The sequence below is a fragment of the Amblyomma americanum genome, chromosome 8 (genome assembly GCF_052857255.1).
Source record: "Amblyomma americanum isolate KBUSLIRL-KWMA chromosome 8, ASM5285725v1, whole genome shotgun sequence".
Lineage (NCBI taxonomy): Eukaryota > Metazoa > Arthropoda > Arachnida > Ixodida > Ixodidae > Amblyomma > Amblyomma americanum.
Window position 1 is genome coordinate 138,800,372 of NC_135504.1, and position 18,462 is coordinate 138,818,833.

The 18,462-nt window shown below is 42.0% G+C and overlaps 1 long non-coding RNA gene across 1 annotated transcript in view; it reads left to right on the forward strand.

Annotated features, from left to right (window-relative positions):
• The first annotated feature begins 4,333 nt into the window (after positions 1-4,333).
• The window catches only part of LOC144100707 (uncharacterized), a 106,037-nt gene continuing 91,908 nt past the window's right edge, over positions 4,334-18,462 (forward strand). Inside the window, exon 1 of the long non-coding RNA XR_013307811.1 lies at positions 4,334-4,521. This is a non-coding gene — a long non-coding RNA (uncharacterized LOC144100707). The remainder of the gene's footprint in view (positions 4,522-18,462) is intronic.

The following is an 18,462-nucleotide window of genomic DNA, read 5'->3' on the forward strand; positions in this document are numbered from 1 at the left end:
ACGAAGCAGCAGCAGCTAGGAAAATCGCAAAGGCGGCCGCTAACATTTAAGGCGAGCACGTGTTTTTGTAAGCAGACGGATTTCCCTCTCCGCAGGAAGTATTACATCACTTTCAACTTCGGAAATGCGCTGGATTCTTACCACCGTATATGGTGGTTATGAAGAACAATAAGTAATCAATAAGCCAGTATTTCAAGGAACACTAGTGCTCAACTGCAGATGAATTATTGCAAGAATTGCGCGTGACGTAAGTGGAAAGAGCCAACGATAAGGGTCACCCAGACAATGGCCAAGGCTGCCCAATTTACGTGATTGGGCAGAGGTGGCTAAAAACGCCAGGTGAGGTGTCACCCCAATCGGCTGCCAGCTGAAAGTTTTAAAAATAAGTAGTAAATAATAGGTTCCACGCGCAACTTTCTGAATTGGACTAGAATACTCGCAGAGGCCACCTCTACAGATCTGTTGCATCAGAATATGACTGTAGAAACCATTTCAGGGTCCCTTTAAAGGCCAGCGGTTACCGTGCCTTCGCATTACAGGCCCTTCCCAAGCCTACTTCTCCTTCTTTATTTCGACTATACCATTGAAACTGAAAACCGATATGGGAAAAAAAGTCTGAGCATACCGCTCATCAACAGGAGCCCACTCCCTCTAGAAATCTGCATTTTAATGCATGAAATGGAACGCCAAACTATTTAGGAAGCTCATACGACCATTCTATTCAAGCATAAAGAGCTGGCGTTGAGGCCACTGAACCAAACCACAAGCCACAACCATTGGAGTGACTCATCCGAGCGCCAGCAACGATGAGGGCTTCGTTGGTTGGAGTTTCAAGTGTACACATAGAGATTTCGGCGATGACCAACCGCACAAAGCACCTGTTCTCGCTGCGCCATTCCCTAGCGTCTGCCATAACGCACGGCGATGCAACCTTGAGTGTCAAGCTTTAGGAGGCCGCTTCTGTCTGTTGCTTTAGTTCTGCAGGAACCTTGTCTAGAGATAATGAGAAAACCTTTACAGTGAGCAAAATAGGCAATCTCTTTAGATAAAGCCGCCTTAGCATATGGTAGTAGCGGAAAAATATCAAATACGAAGCATGTGAAGCTTCTTCGTTTGTTTATTGCGTCTTTTTCGCCACCGCTGATATGCGTATGTTACAGTATGCCACCGTGCACATACACCTACAGCCGTCACCCGCCTCCTTTCTTTGCAAGCGCAATGTTCCTTCGCGTGTGCATTTTTTTGCTAGCCCAGAAGACAGCGAAGAGCCATAGAAAACGATATCAGAGGGAAACTAGCGATCACGAGCGAAGCTGTAGCTTTGCGTCTCTACTCCGCATTTCCTACAGTGTCCGAAGCCATCACGACGCTAGCAATTTTTTCTCGAACGCCGCAGCTATTGTTTTTTTTTCAATTCAATTTATTTACCACAAGTTTGGAAGGATATCTGCGCTAAAGGTTGTGAATCACAGCTTGACATGGCCCAGAAAACCTCTACTAGCCAGTGCCTACATAGTTGCTAACAAGAGTTGAGGGAAGCAACGGAGAGATCGAGAATACAAGATAGTATACAATAATAACTTTGAGTAGTTTTCAAGACACAAACAAGCTTATATTATAAGAAATAACACAAGAAATAACAAAATATTATAAGAAATAACACAAGAATACATCATACATACATATTTGAATAAAACTAGATTTGTACAATCATAACTGAAATCAAGATAGAGTAGCGGTACTAGAAATAATAGGTCAGTGAAGCAAAGATATATCACAAAGACTACTATTTATAGGTTGGAAAAGGATTCTTCAAGCTGTTTAAAATAATTTATCTTGGCATATCGATGTTCATTGAGAATTTATGGGAAGTTGTGCTGCAAAGACTGAAATTTGTAGATTTTTCGGAAAAGCGGAGTATGCCATAAGTCAGTACAACGAGTAGTTATAATTGTATGTTTTTTTTGGTGTAAGTCTGGCAGTCTGTACTAAAAATTGTTCTGTCAGTAGTTGAGAAGAAGAAAGAAGGCAAAATTCGCAAAAGTGCATATTTAATTAGCTCTGAGGATTTTGCATGGGGGAAATAGGATTTTGTCGAGTGTAGGAACGGAGCATTGGCAATATAGCGAATGGCCTTTGTTTATAGGGCAAGTATTTTCTTAATGTTTCTTTTTGTTGTGGTAAGCCAAATAAGGCTACTGTAAATTAAACGAGACGATAACAGAGCGTAATATATTTCCAGCTTTACTTTCATAGGGAGAAGTTTTCGGCAACGAGAGTGCTCCAGTTGTTGCAGAGAGTTTTCTACAGAGGCTACGGACTCGCAAATCTAAGCTAAGATGAGATGAAAAAACTCCTAGGTTCTTGTGTTTATGTAAAATATCAATTTGAGTGGCTTGTGTCTTGCCCTGAAAATAACTGGTTTAGTTTTTTTTTGCTTTAACTTTTAGTTTATTCAACTGTCACCAAGCATGGAGTAGTTCAAGTATTCCATTGGTATTGTTAATCAATTCATCTTCAATGTGATCAGAGACGAGAATGCTGCTATCATCCGCCTAAACGAAAAATTTCGCTGTTTGATTAATTGTAACAGTATTATTTATGTAAGCATTAAAAAGAAGAGGTCCCGAAACACTGTCTCGTGGGACACCGCATGTAATAGGCAGAAAGGATGACCGCGCACTGCCTATGCATACACATTGGCTTCTTCCAGTTAAATATGATTTTATCAGTTCTGACGGCTTCCTGCGTATACCACACGACAATAGTTTGGTTAATATTATCTAGTGATCTAAGGAATAAGAAGCCTACGTGAAATCAATAAAGAGTGCTAATGTGTAAATATTATTTTCAATGTTTTCCACAATTGTCTCTTTTGGTGTTAATAATGCTGTTTCGGATTATTTGTTTTTCCTGAATCCAAACCGGGCTTGAGTCAAAATATTGTGTCTGTCTAAAAACCGCGTGATGCGACAGAAGAAAAGCTTTTCAAGTCCCTGGAGAATATGGATATAATCGATATTTGACTGTAGTTTGGTGTTGGGTTCCTGTCACCACTTTTAATTATTACTGTCACTGTAGACTGCTTCATACCTTCTGGATACACACCGGTTTTGAGCACAAGGTTATAGATGTGGACAAGTACCGAGACAACAAATTCCAAAACGTACTTTACTGGCCACACTGACATATTGTTAGCGTCTAACGCAGTACTATTACTTAAGTTCATAATACTCATAAAAGTTTCTGTTTCGCTTGTTGGCCCGAAAAATAGGCTTTCCGCAGTACTATTTATTTGTGAGCGCCGAATCGGAGTGGTGCTGTCCTGTGCTACCATGCTAACAAAGTTTTCGTTAAAGTGTTCTGCTAAGGATTTGCCGGTTATTTCATGCTCTTGGTGGTTTATTTTTTTCGGTTGAACAGCAGATGTTTCCGCGGCAGAGAAAATAGACCGTCTGCCCATTTTGGACCACTTTCCTTCTCAGCAAATTGTAATGTGTTTTATGAGGTGCGTTTACATATGTGTCTGTGTTCTTTTCATAAAGGCATTTATTGTGAAACCGTACTTGTTATGTTGTCCGTCTTATTGTCCTTTCTTGCATCGCGATTCTTGAATGATCCAGCTGCACTGTTTTCCCAGTTTCGTACATTTTTTTTGTTTTTTAAACCGCATGAGGCGCTCCTCCGACAAATACGACGTATTAAGGTTTCGTCTTTGCACTGCACTCTTACCTTCTTGCTTTCCCCAAAAGGCTGCACTATGTTGGTACGTAGGTAGGTTCTAGTTTGAGGTCTTAGAGGACAGGTTAGCAAGGGTTGTAGTCGGGCAAGATGGTGCATACATTTTGGAAGAAACAGTAGCGCGAAATAATACACACAAAAAGGCCGAAAATGACACAGGACGAGTGCTTGACCTGTGTCAATCTTGGACCTTTTCATGCGCCCCTATTTTCTGTTATTATTTCTTCCAAAAGAAGAGAGTCTTCGCCAGTACTGAGGGAAATAAATCGATATTTTTCCACATGTTACTTTCACCCTGATAACAAGAGAACCAACCTGCTCCGATCATAAAGTACGCCGTCGACTATGTCTAGCACAATGAAGGGTGGGAAGAAGACGTTCCTGTTTAAGTAAAGCTAATTTGAATACATGTATATTCTTTCTTTCGCTTTTTTAACAGCCAAAAAAGGCAATCAAGGCCTAAAATTTTATGTTGCCAGAAATCGCTAATTGCTGGAGCAGTCACGATTCGCTTCGGCTGAGTGTCTGCTCCTTTTCTTAAAACTTGTTTTCTCCGTGCTGAGAATGGCTTAGTAATTATGTTTACATTTAATTCGCCATTATTGCACACGTCACTATCCCAAGGGCATACCGCTTTGCGTCCTAAGCACACATACTTGCTTAGCAAATTTGAAGGTGTTGCTCATATCCTTGCATAGCAACAATGCTTCTAATATTTTTAATGGCTGGTTTCCTCGTTTTGACATCGCATGTGGAACAAACTTTCGGCGATAAATCAAGGTTGGTACCTCACTTGTTTATCTTCGAGGAGGTTATTCCCGCTTACATATGGCTGATACACGAAGCTTAAGAAGCGTCTGTTTTCGGACTCGCTGATCTAGATAATGTCTTAATACAAGGCCTGCGAAATTCAGTGCTAGTGAGTGCTACCATTGCCTGTACCATTACCAGTGCTATCATTGCCTATTTTTCATTTTGGCTTACGAATAGGTACGCTCTATGAGAATGGTCCCGAGCATGCACTGACGTGGCACAACTCACAGGCGTCTTTTTTACTTAACTTGCACTGAAATGCTGCTTCCCGGGCCAGGATGCGAACGCAGGGCTTTGGGCCTAGCCGCTTAACTCAAAAGGCAATCAACTACCATGGAAGATGACAGAATACATCACACACTTGGTAGAAAACACCTTTAAATCGACCCTGAAATTATTTTCGTGGTCTTATTCTTATGCAACAGATGTGTAGAAGCTGTGTATAAGTGGTCTTGTGAACATTCGGGTGGAATTTAAAAGCTCGGCTTCAACTCTTTAATTTACAAATTATTTTTCTAAAGGAACTTCCTCAATAACCCTTAGGAAGCCGAATGTGATAGGGTTAGCAATCATTTGGCCCTTCGCAATTCCATCTGTCTCGGAGCTTGTTTTTTTTCGAGAAGCTCTCCTTCGCCACAGCCACGTCATTTATTTATTTGCTCGTCGCCAAACTAACTGGCTTTTGGTCGTTTTTTCTCCTCCATTCGGGAAATACTTCTATTAAGGCTTGAGCGTCTCTCGCCCTCTTCTCAGCGCCGGCGACTGCGGCATTCCCCGTCTTTTTTGTATTTTCCCACGGCTCGGGCCATTTCTCTTTCTGCCGGCGCCACTTGTCACTCTAGCGGGGATGTGCTTGACCAGTTGAATGCTTTCTGGCGTGAGAAAAAGGTGGCGGCCAGGCTGTCACCCTTCGGATATATAATGAGCCTTGCCCCCCCCCCCCCCCCCCCTGTTCCTGGCGCCGTACACTCTGTTGTTCAAGCGCGCCCAGCAAAGGGAAGATGTCGCCGGAGATAGCGGTCCTCCGGAGACGCGCAGCGCACTGTCACAACGCTGTGACTGCTGCGCAGCTGGCACACCGCTAGCCCGTCATCTATTCGTGTCTGACGTCATACCTATCTCACTTTGATTAACTGCGGTGTGATGTTCGGAGAAGAAATGGTAAATATGTTTAATTGCTACTTTGTTAACAGAGATTTTGCTAAAAACCAAACATCATACAAAACTTCAGGGCAGGAAAAATCTCGCACAATGTTTTTGAACGAACAGATGCAAATGAAGTGTGTTCTCTTTCTGAGTTTAAATAATTCTCATAGTGTTGATGCTGACTGTATACAAATAACACCCGTCAAGTATGTGATACGTACAATCAGCCCCATTCTAGCAGATATTTTTAATCTCTGCATTTCTACAGCGGTTTCTTCTAAAAAATATGCAAGTCGCCCGTGTGATAGCCTTATATAAAAAGGTTAAAAAAATGTATCTAACTACAGATCGATGCCATTTCTTCCTACCTTTCCGAAAGGCCTCGAGGAAATTTTCCTAGAACGAATATCACGCTTCTGCAGCAAGCATAATATAATAACTACTTCGCAATATGGCATCATAAGGGACAGGTCTAGAGAGCTGGAACTGTTGGATCATAAGGAATATATTTTAAAACATTTTGAAGAGAAACGTGTTGCTACAGGTATATTTGTTGATTTTAGCCAAACTTTCAATTATATTAGTCATACTATCCTTTTTGAAAAACTACTTCATTATAGTATACGGGGACATGTTTGGGCTATGCCCAAAAGTTACCTATCAAATAGTTTTCACTATGTCGACATAAATGGTTTAATTTCTCACAGGAAAGAAATTATTACAGGAGTCCAACAGGGTAGCATTTTAGGCCTGTCCTATTTAATTTGTACATTAATGATATTGTACACATCTGCTATGATACCAAGTTTGTTATATTTGCCGACTACACGAGTGCTTTACGCTCTGAAGCTGAAGGAATTACTAAAGCAAATATTTTTCTGCGCAAATTGGGCTCGTGGACTTCCAGCAATCAATTAAATTTTAACGCAAACAAAACAAAGGTGGTAGTTTTTCTACCAAAAGTTGAACAAATTCCGTTACAAGGAACAGTAATGTTTAGATCCACAGCCATTGATGTGGAAGATACTGTCAAGGTGTTAGGGGTATATTTTACTTCAACTTTGCATTGGAATGATCATGTAAACAGCATAATCAGCAAACTGAGCTGCATAATTTAGAAGAACGTTTTGTTGGGCTAGATGGCACATTTTGTAACAAAAGAACTATAGCGCAACCAAGACGAACACAAGAAAGAGGCGCACAGGACTAGTGCTAAACTTCATCTAAATTTATTCACTGGCAGCGCAGCAAATATAAGGAAAAACCAGACAACGTGCAGATACCAGGTCGCACACACGACTATCAACAGAACCGTTCAAGATATGCCATCTCCGATTTGTATAGATTCACAGACGTATCGTTAACACAGTATACTCCTCTCTTCCTTATATGAAATGCCTCCAGTAGTTCCCTTGACCTAGTATCTTTGCTTTTGCCTAAAATCTAAGGGCAGGTGAGCGCGCGTGCTCACCTGCCCTTTCATTGATGCACCGCCCTGTTTGGCCAACATAGACCTTCCCGCATGACAGCGGTATCTGGTAAACCACCGCGATACAGCAATCCGTGAACTTCTTAGCATGTCTGACGCGGCAACCTCTTGTCTTTGCTCGCAATTCGCGCGCAGAGCTGTGCCATCTTGCGTGGGGCCGAGAAGTCAACCGGCACGCCACGTTTGTTAGCCACTTTTTCAAGTGGTGGGCTACCTTGTGCAAATACGGCACAACCTCCGGTTTGACAGCCGTTTCTCTGTTGACACATGGCTGCTGCAACTTGGTTTTTATCTTCTGTAAGAGGGCTTCCGAAACTGCTTTGATGACAGTGCCTGGGAACCCTGCCGAAAGTAATCTGTCAACCTGCTTGTCAGAGCTCCCTTGCATAGTGTGACAGCACGATTTCATGAGAGCCGATTAAAGGCAAAGCTTGGCAATGGCGCGTTTCACAGTTTTCGACTGAGCCGAAGCATACGGTAGTAGCTGCTGCTGTGCTCGCGGTGCGTATTGTCAACATGCATGACATACACCCACAGTGATGTTTGTCTGAAACTGTAAAGAACCCCGCGCAGGCAGCTCATGCGTGAACCTCAGTGCCCCTCCCATATCTTTAAAGGTATTTAACACAGTGCTCACAGCATCTGTGTACGTCAACTCACTCTGTTTTTAAAAAACTACCAGGAAGTCGTCAACATACCTAAAAACTTTCAGAACCCCCTTCCCCGTTAAACTTAGTTCAAGGGCGCGGTCAATAGATGTTAGAAAAATGTTAGTAAGTAGGGGCGCTACGCAGGATCCAATGCAGATCCCTTGTCTTTGGCGGTAAAATTTGCTGCCGTAAGAGACACACGTCACACTGAGGTAAAATTCAAGTACCCTCATAAAATTATCTATTGAAGCCCCTGAGGAGTTCTGAAATTGAAGCACCGCTATCTTCTATGGCAACTCTTACAGCTACAAACAACTCACTGTGGGGCACAGAATAAAATAAATCTTCAACATCGACAGAAAACACATAACCAATGGAAGCATTTCCTTCTACAAAACTAATAACATCTTTTGAACTCTTAGTATGAAAAGGATCAGATACAGGTAGATGACTGAGGTGCTTTTGCAGGTATCTGCTTAGATTAAGGTGCCAAGTGTCCGTCTCGCTAACCACAGATCTAAAGGCACTGACGGTTTATGCGTTTTCGCGGTAAAAACACTAAGCGCATTCTTTTTATGCTACTCGCTAGTCTGTCCAATTTTAAGTCCTTGCACATCTGTGCTATCTTGTCTTTCACTCTCAAGGAGCTGGCTTTCACCGGAGCAAAGTTCTTGGAAATAGCTTCACCGGCTCTGACACCAAACTCTTCCTCGGTGAACACCACAAATCCGCCCTCCTTGTCGGCTTGGAGAAGCTGGAGGTTGTTTTCTCTGAAGTAGGACACTATGTTCGTCATGGCATTCTTGTTAGCCCTTCTGCCATTGTTGCATGTCGATGTTGTTAACGCATCCACTCCATCCAGTAGGCATCTTGCCTTGTTTTCTTCAGAAGTCTTTCCTGCTATACGCCTCTTCAAGGCCAGGAACTCATGTGCTTCAACATGCGGCTCATGGTTAAACATCGGTCCTTTGCTCAAAATTTGGTTTACTTCATAGGAAGTTCAACTTCCCCCACAATAGTCACCGGTATCTTTGCCTGCGTCTTGCTCTTCGTCACAGTAGGCCACATCACTTGATTGAGTGTGTGGACCCCCCAAAACTCCGTCATTCTTCCAATGAGGCGGCGAATTGCTTGGTGCTTGCTCTCTGCTAGCCATCGCGGATCCATGCTGTAGCATATTGTGCGCACATAGTCTTCGCACCTTCTAATCTGTCACCACAGCTGATCTTTCAAAAATCTGCACAACCGCCTCAGAAGACCTAACGGAGGCTGCAAGTAACCAAAGAGTGCACTCACTTCCGTAGGTATGATGTCCTTTCGAAGGCAAAAGGAAATGTATCTTGTCCGGCACGTTGACGCAGTGATGATGGAGACAAAGGCACCTAGCTAAGAAGATGACAAGAAGTCACATACAAAAGGGCCCTGAGCTTTTGAAAGATTGTTTAGAACTTTTTGTTGGGCAAGATGGTGCATTTTGTAACAAAAGAACTGTAGCGCAACCAAGAAGAACACAAAAAAGAGGCACACAGGACTAGCGCTAAAGTTCATCTAACTTTATTCACTGGCAGCGCTGCAAATATAAGGAAAAAACCCGATCACGTGCAGATACCAGGTCACACACACCACAATCAACAGAACCGTTCAAGATATGTTGCCGGTTGCCTTCTCGGCCCCACGCAAGATGGCACAGCTCTGCGCGCGAATTCCGAGCAAAGACAGGAGTGGTTGCCGCGTCAGACATGCTAAGTTCACGGATTTCTGCATCGGGGTGGTATATCAGATACCGCTGTCATGCGGGAAGGTCTATGTGGGCCAAACAGGGCGGTGCATAAATGAAAGGGCAGGTGAGCACTCGCGCTCACTGAAATACGTAAATGGTGCGCATCTTCCTCAGCACTGCACTGAGTGTTCTGAGTGCCCTCGAGCGGCAGAACATTTGCAGCAGGCTAGATGCCAGTCCTGCAAAAAGTGTCAACCGCGGTTTCATGAGATAAAGATTTTGGGCAAAAGCAAAAATACTAGGGCAAGGAAACTACTGGAGGCATTTGATATAAGGAAGAGAGGCGTATATTGTTTTAGCGATACGTCTGTGAATCTATACAGATAGGAGATGGCATATCTTGAACGGTTCTGTTGACAGTGGTGTATGTGAACTGGTATCTGCACGTGATCTGGTTTTTTCCTTATATTAGCTGCGCTGCCAGTGAATAAAGTTAGATGAAGTTTAGCGCTAGTCCTGTGTGCCTCTTTCTTGTGTTCGTCTTGGTTGCGCTACAGTTCTTTTGTTATATGAGCTGCTTAACTGGAATTTTAAATCGCAACCTCTATGCTCTTGCAAAAAAAGTTAGACTAATTGTCTGCAACGCTCTGTTTGTCTCCCACCTAAACTACTCTCATTTAATCTGGGGAAAAACAACAGAAACTAATATCCTGAATCTTGAAAGACTACAGAAAAAAATAGTACGAATAATTGAAAACGTTGAATACACAGGACCGCCTTCACATATCTTTTCTTCGCTTAATTTATTGAAAGTAAAAAATATATACGAATACAAATTATGCAGGCAGTACCGTTTAAGTGTCCAACGAGACAGTCCAGTTTTTACGGAACTGGCAGAACTAAAACCTAATTATCCCACCTACAGCACCAGAACTCCAAAACGATGGAAAGTTCCAAAATGTCGCACTGCCTATGGACAACAAACACTCCTGTATAATCTTCCGCGATTATTGAATGCTGTAGAAAGAGAAGGTACTGATGTATTCAATATGTTATTTCTGAATATGCGAAAATATTTTGCTGCTCATGCTCTTTTTTGTGAATGAACGCAAAGGTCTATCTTTATGCTCAATTACATTACATTGTTTTATTTTTGAAAAGGAAAGTTTTCCAGGCGCCCAAAAACAGTGCTCTATTGAAACTATTATTTATGCTTATTTTATTGTCTGATGCGATATAGTGCTCTTTTTCTTTTCTCTTTGCAACAAAAAAAATGTGACATTGTCGATTGCCCCACTCTGCTGCTATGTACACTGTTAGGAGGCGGAGGATTTCTCAATCCGCAAATGTACGGCTTTTCCCTCCGCCTCCTTCCACTTCTTTGTGGAAAATGAAGCTTTTGTGTGTGTGTGTGTGTGTGTGTGTGTGTGTGTGTGTGTGTGTGTGTGTGTGTGTGTGTGTGTGTGTGTGTGTGTGTGTGTGTGTGTGTGTGTGTGTGTGTGTGTGTGTGTGTGTGTGTGTGTGTGTGTGTGTGTGTGTGTGTGTGTGTGTGTGTGTGTGTGTGTGTGTGTGTGTGTGTGTGTGTGTGTGTGTGTGTGTGTGTGTGTGTGTGTGTGTGTGTGTGTGTGTGTGTGTGTGTGTGTGTGTGTGTGTGTGTGTGTGTGTGTGTGTGTGTGTGTGTGTGTGTGTGTGTGTGTGTGTGTGTGTGTGTGTGTGTGTGTGTGTGTGTGTGTGTGTGTGTGTGTGTGTGTGTGTGTGTGTGTGTGTGTGTGTGTGTGTGTGTGTGTGTGTGTGTGTGTGTGTGTGTGTGTGTGTGTGTGTGTGTGTGTGTGTGTGTGTGTGTGTGTGTGTGTGTGTGTGTGTGTGTGTGTGTGTGTGTGTGTGTGTGTGTGTGTGTGTGTGTGTGTGTGTGTGTGTGTGTGTGTGTGTGTGTGTGTGTGTGTGTGTGTGTGTGTGTGTGTGTGTGTGTGTGTGTGTGTGTGTGTGTGTGTGTGTGTGTGTGTGTGTGTGTGTGTGTGTGTGTGTGTGTGTGTGTGTGTGTGTGTGTGTGTGTGTGTGTGTGTGTGTGTGTGTGTGTGTGTGTGTGTGTGTGTGTGTGTGTGTGTGTGTGTGTGTGTGTGTGTGTGTGTGTGTGTGTGTGTGTGTGTGTGTGTGTGTGTGTGTGCGTGCGTGCGTGCGTGCGTGCGTGCGTGCGTGCGTTGTCGCAACCTCTGCTGGCCAAACCTGAAGTAGTGTGACAACGCACACGACTTTTCCTCCGAACATCAGCTTTAACGCTCTCGCGTTAAAATACTGCCTGCAGTATCTCGCAGACGACTAGGGCAACACCTCACCGTGCGTTCTTAGCCGCTCCTAACGGTCATGACGTCAGTGGTCAATCTGAGCGAGCCTCTCATTGGGAGTGCCCAGTAGCGGGGATACTATAGGGCTGGAATGTCGCGGAGGGGTGCCGTCTGCACATTCTTTCTTTATTTTTGTGGCGGGTTGACGTGCATGAGTTAAGAGGGGCGAAAGGAGCATCTTTTTTAATCGCCGATGCCTTGGGTCTCAATCAACCAAGCTTACAGATTTTTCCAGTGTGGTGACGAGTGATAGAATATCGATTGCTCGTGGGTTTTTCCTAATCGCAGTAAATATCATGCCACGGTCCCTTTAACGAGTACTTACCCTCTAACCCCTTTGGTGAGTACTGGCGAGATGCAAATTTAATATGCTTTCCTCTCGAGGAATACTTGTGAGCGCTGCTACTCATGACGCGAGAGTAACTGCCCAAATGCACTCCACGGGACTCCTGATATCATAAACTATAAGAATCTCGTAGTTTTGGTCTGTGGTCACTACCTGCCCAAAGTAGATCTCATTATTACTATACTATGCCAGTGCTTCGCTGCCTATAGTGAACTGTTGTTCTCATTAGTTTTCTTCATAATAATCAACACGCCCAACTTCCTGCTTTGCAGGTTGAGGTCGTTTATAAGGCGCTATATTTGTTCCAGTGACTTACTCAGCAACTCTTTAAAATTCAGTTCCCTGAATATTTCTTCTAAAGAAGCGTGGAATGGCAGCGGGGATGTCGTGTTTCGTTGCCTGGCACCCTTCCTGATTCGGATTTCAACACTTTCTCTTTGGAGGAATATAGTGGCTGCGCAGCCGCTGTAGATATCTTCCTGTGTGTTTGCAACTGGCGTTTGATGGTACATTAGCCAGGGTTTACAAAGATATGTGCTATACCGGAAGTGCGTCAAACAAACGATCAAGTGTGCTTTTTTATTCCCGCCTAATAAGTTAATTATGCTAAAATCGCTAAATTTAGTTTAAGGGTCAAGCCTATTTCTTTAGAATGTAAAACGTGTCGAAATCATCCAATACAATTGAATGTGCAAACCCTCGCCAGCGTGGCCGTTTTTCCCTGCATTTCGATAAGCCTTAAAAAATATGAAAAGAAAACGTAAGCGTTTCTGCATTGCGTTATAGGAGCTCCTTCTGACTCGTTTTGAACACATAGAAAGAAATTCTGGATTTGCGCATTTCTTCAACGGAAAGTGGTTTTTGAACGCCATTTTTCACGCATCGTAAGATTGCAGCCTGACAATTTACTGTCAAAAACGCGCCCCACTGGCTTTCTATAGAGTCTTAACTACTAGGCACGAGGACAGGACCAACTTTATAAGCATGATTTTGCTATGTATCGGAAGAATGCACCCTTCCCATCCATATGCTCACATCAGCAGATTACATCACTCCATAGTTGTCTCGCTATTAAAACTGATGTCTAAGTAAGTGACCGCCACTCAGAATGTACAAATGCCCTGCTAGCGTAACTACTTACTACACTGCTTTCCTTTTTTTTTTGTTTCGCCAATGTGAAGATTAAACAAAAGCTGCGTTTCTAGACGATTTCGTTGACGCACTTTCAGGCTGATGCAGAAAGCGGCGCTGGCCGCTCACTTCGACACAATCGGCAAACAGGATTTGTTCGTTCAAAATATGGTTGGCAGAACACCCTACTAAATATGGCTACAATAGGCTAGTGCCTGGTGACATGCCTTTTTTCGTTCTCAAGTAGTAGGTTTTATTTAAACCAGAAAAAAAAGCTCTTAGGATGCACGTTGCCCCAAAACTGAACCGGCTGTTTCAGGAGCACCTGCCACGGTGGTTCAGTGGTTAGGGCGCTCGGCTACTGATCCGGAGTTCCCGGGTTCGAACCCGATCGCGGCGGCTGCGTTTTTATGGAGGCAAAACGCTAAGGCGCCCTTGTGCTGTGCGATATCAGTGCACGTTAAAGATCCCCAGGTGGTCGAAATTATTCCGGAGCACTCCACTACGGCACCTCTTTCTTCCTTTCTTCTTTCACTCCCTCCTTTATCCCTTCCCCTACTGTGCGGTTCAGGTGTCCAACGATATATGAGACCGATACTGCGCCATTTTCTTTCCCCCAAAACCAATTATTATTATTATTATTATTATTATTATTATTATTATTATTCAAGACCCACTCTACAAATCCACAAAATATTCTGAAGCCTAAAATAAAGATAGGACGTTTCGTATTTTTATTCTGAGGTAATATACTGATTTATTTATTTATTTATTTATTTATTTATTTATTTATTTATTTATTTATTTATTTATGCTGCAGCGCAATGAAGCGCTATTCCATGAGTGGGAGAGTAACACTATGCATATATGAGCGCATTGGGGTGTTCCACATTATATTCTGATAAAAAAACGTTAACTAAGTACAAACTATATTTAACTTTGTTTATCTCAAGGACTATTTCCGAAGCAAATGCAGCTTGCCAAAGTGAGTGTACTGCACAAGAAAGGAAGTAAGAATGAATTTACAAACTTTAGACCCGTGTCAATACTTCCAGTTTTTTCTAAAGGATTTGAAAAAATGATTCTCTCTAGAATAACAAATCTTAGTGAACAATGCAATATTCTTCACGACGCGCAATACGGCTTCAGAAAACACAGATCAACAGAAATGGCACTGCTGGAGCAAAAGGAATTTGTTCTAGAATCTCTCGAAAACAAAGAAGTAGCCCTTGGGGTATACGTCGATTTCACAAAAGCTTTTGATTACTTAAATCACTCTATCCTACTGAAAAAACTTGAAATGTACGGCTTCCGTGGAACTGTGCTATCGCTTTTGACATCCTACCTAAATGATCGAAACCAGTACGTATATTTAAATGGCTACTCGTCCCATGTATTGCCCATTTCTGCAGGTGTGCCTCAGGGGAGTATTCTTGGCCCGTTTCTTTTTAATTTGTACTTAAATGACATCATAAGCATCGATCCTACGGTGAAATTTGTCATTTACGCGGATGATGTGACACTGTTGTTCACTGCAGCTAGCGCAGATGAGGTCATCACTAGAGCGAACAAAACTCTTCAGAAATTAGACATATGGGCCCAACTGAACCAATTAAAAATAAACGTTAGTAAAACGAAGGCTGTCCTATACCGTGCGAAAAACAAAATTATTAGCATAGACAGAGACATTAAGTTGAACAACACAAAGATAGAGATAGTAAACACATTCAAAATACTTGGAGTATATTTCACCGAAAATATGACGTGGGACAATCACGTGAGCCACGTTATCTCAAAACTGTCTTGCATCGTGGGAGTAACGTACGCAAACAGATATACTCTACCTCCAAAGGTTAAACTTTTATTGTACAATGCACTATTCCACTCACACATAAACTATTGCCAACTAGTCTGGGGGAATACAACCAAAGGAAATTTGCAAAAAATTCTGACTTTGCAGAAAAAAATGTTAAGAAACATTGAAAACGTCCCCAGAAGTCACCCTTCCCACCTTTTGTTCTCGAAATATTGCATAATGAAAATAGACAGCCTATACTCGCACGGCTTGTGTTCGCGTTATAGGACTGAAATAAAAAACAACACTCATTGTCTATTACGGTTGGCATCTCTTTGTAAAAGGACACTAGCTTATGAATATAGAAGCACACAGCCTTGGTTAGTAAAAACGTGCAGGACAGATTATGGACGACAAATGATAAACAGATTGCTACCACACTTGTTAAATATCTGTTACAGAAACGGCATCACTCCCGAGTTAACTTCAAAAAGAGAACTGAAATTACTGTTCATAGAAAACAATTCCTTCATATGATGGGGTATTTCTAGCATTTTGCATATGTACGCTGTACCTTTCCTTGAGCAACGCTTTTCTGTTCATGCGCATTGTTTTCTCCGTCTCTTTCCTTTACTTATGTAACGTTCTTGTTTTTTCGGGCTTTTTCTGGCATGTACTTTCGCTTATCACCGGTGTATCATACAGTTCAATTAGAATTGTTTTGTTTATTTTCCTTGTACAAGCCGATCTGACTTTGTAAACAAAGCATTTCTGTATTTTGATTTGTGTTGTTATTATGCCGCTCTGCCATTATTTTATTTTATTTTTTTTCCTTGTCCTCTCTTTTGTTTCTTGAATTTTTTGTAATCTGGGGAGCTGGGAACTAGTCAAGCTGAATTTTCAGCTTTTTTTCCCGCACTCCCTCACTTCATGAGTGAAATAAAGAATTTATTTATAAACTACATCCGCAAAATAAATTCAAGTAATGATGAGCAGGAACAAAAAAGGTATGAAAAAAAAGAGGGGAGTACATGATTATCGTTGGGTTGCAGGCATGAATAAAAATGTTTCAATATCTGAATCAAACACAAAAATGTGTTTTCAATATCTGTTACGAAGGTTTCGAAATCAAAGGAGCGAATGTCCCCAGCTGATATGCATTCAGAGATTCGATGGGCGTGGAGCAAAACGGAATTTGAGCATGCTAGTGCATGACCAGCAAGGCGTCAAGTGGAGTTTATGATGTCCGCCAGCCGTTTTTTGAGGACCAAAGTTAAATGGATTGGATGAGGGCGTGACTGAAGAATTCATTATGCAGTCGAAAAATTTTAATGATTCGATGCGGCGACGTGCAGAAATCTTTGTTAGCTTCTAGGAAAGAAGTGCCGAAGAGGGCGAGAAATAGCGGTCATAACGGCGAAAAATAAAATCACAGCTTTTTTTTTGGAAAGCCACCAACATATTAATATCTGGTGGTGAATATAGATTCCACTCACCGAAGCATAATTAAAATTAGACGTATTAGCCATTTGTACATTAAGTCAAGCTTTATGTCCTCTGGGGATGTTCGCCGCAGAAAGCCTAAGTTTTCATTTTGCTTTATTACAGATGTAGCCAGTGTGATTAGGCTATGAGAAGTTTTGCGCTAAAATGTCACCAAGATATTTATACTAGCGCACTTTGCTTAAGGTATGACCACGGAATGAGTTGCTAAAAATCGAAGGAGAAGATTTATTAGAGAAGGACTTCAGGACAAATTTATCAAAGTTAATGCTCCTCTCCCACATATTGCATCAACTACAATACCTAGAAAACGATTCCTTTAGGCGAAAATGGTCATTAGAGCAATTATTCGCCTCGTATAAAACGCAGTCATCAGAGTAAGGACGAAGTTATAAGAAACATTGTTAGGTGAATTGTTTATGTATATTAAACAAAGTAATAGTGTGAGGACAGAGCCTTCAGCAAACCCTCATGTGGCGTTAATTGAAGCAGAGTCAGTAGAGCTATAGGAAACGAACTGGGAGCGATGTGATAGGAAGCTGCAAATCCATTTCACTAGCTGAGGATTATTTAGTATAACGCTATATTCAGCAAGAAATGTAGAACACAATACGGTGTCAAATGCTTTCGAGAAGTCAATAAAAATGGCATCAACCTGTTTACCAAAAGATGATGGTTAAGTGAAATGCCAAGCGGGAATTCAGACAATTGTGTTACTTTGCTCAAACTGCGCCTAAAGCCGTGCTACATGTTAGACAGTATATTATTAGATTCCAAGAATTAGGTAGACTTCGAAGGTAGCCAAGTTCTACCCCACGATAACAATAAAATTACTGTGGTTTTCACGCATTTGTGGCGCACTATCTTTCTTTTAAGCTTTGTCTTAAATTGCATGAAACCTTAACATATCACTCTTCCACCTTGGGTATGCAATGGCTGAAGGGCTGCTGAAGGTTCGACTGAATCAAACGTCTTCGCCTAATTTCTGAAAGCAATGTACAAAGTTTCAGGAAGAATTGCTGCGCCTACAAAACACAAGAGCCATAGAGAAGGAGGACGTGGGAAACTTTAATCTGACTTTATTCGTTGCCGTGGCCAGCTTGGAGGCCTTCTTGGGTGCCTTTTCAGACACATTCTTGACAATCAAAATGCGATAGCATTTCGACTGTCTGCTCTTGTGTCTGCCATGCACCTTATTCCATACACTGATCTCCACTACTTCACCTTAATCTATTTTTGAAGGCAAACGTCCGAAAGTATTAAAATATGCAAGTGCCTTATGGTTGGTTCACTGGTGGTCATGTGGTGTTGAAGACCTCATGACCTTTTCGACCAATCAGGAAATCTTGTGACAGAGAAGCCGGAATTTTTATTTTATTTTTGAGACGGCAACCTAAATGCTATCGCCTTAAATCAGCTATAATGCTTGCTGAAACTATGAACCTTCTAGCCAGTGTGTAAGTTCTGGCTAACTTCGCATGTACAATGGTTGCTTATTTATTTATTTATTTATTCAAAATACCTTACAGGGCCCAGAAAGGCATTGAGTAAGGGGGGCAAAACAATAGATTAAGCAAATAGGAAGAATAAATTAAAAACAACGCGTGATACAAGGCAAAAATTGAACACAATTATAAATATACAGGGCAAAACGTAACTAAAAGACATACATCACCGCGAGCAACAAAAATTAAATTAGTAGCAAGAATGCATCGCAAGTGCCCAATAGGCATCAAAAGGAAAAAGCAGTAGTCATAAAAAACATACAGATGGCTGAAATTGCACA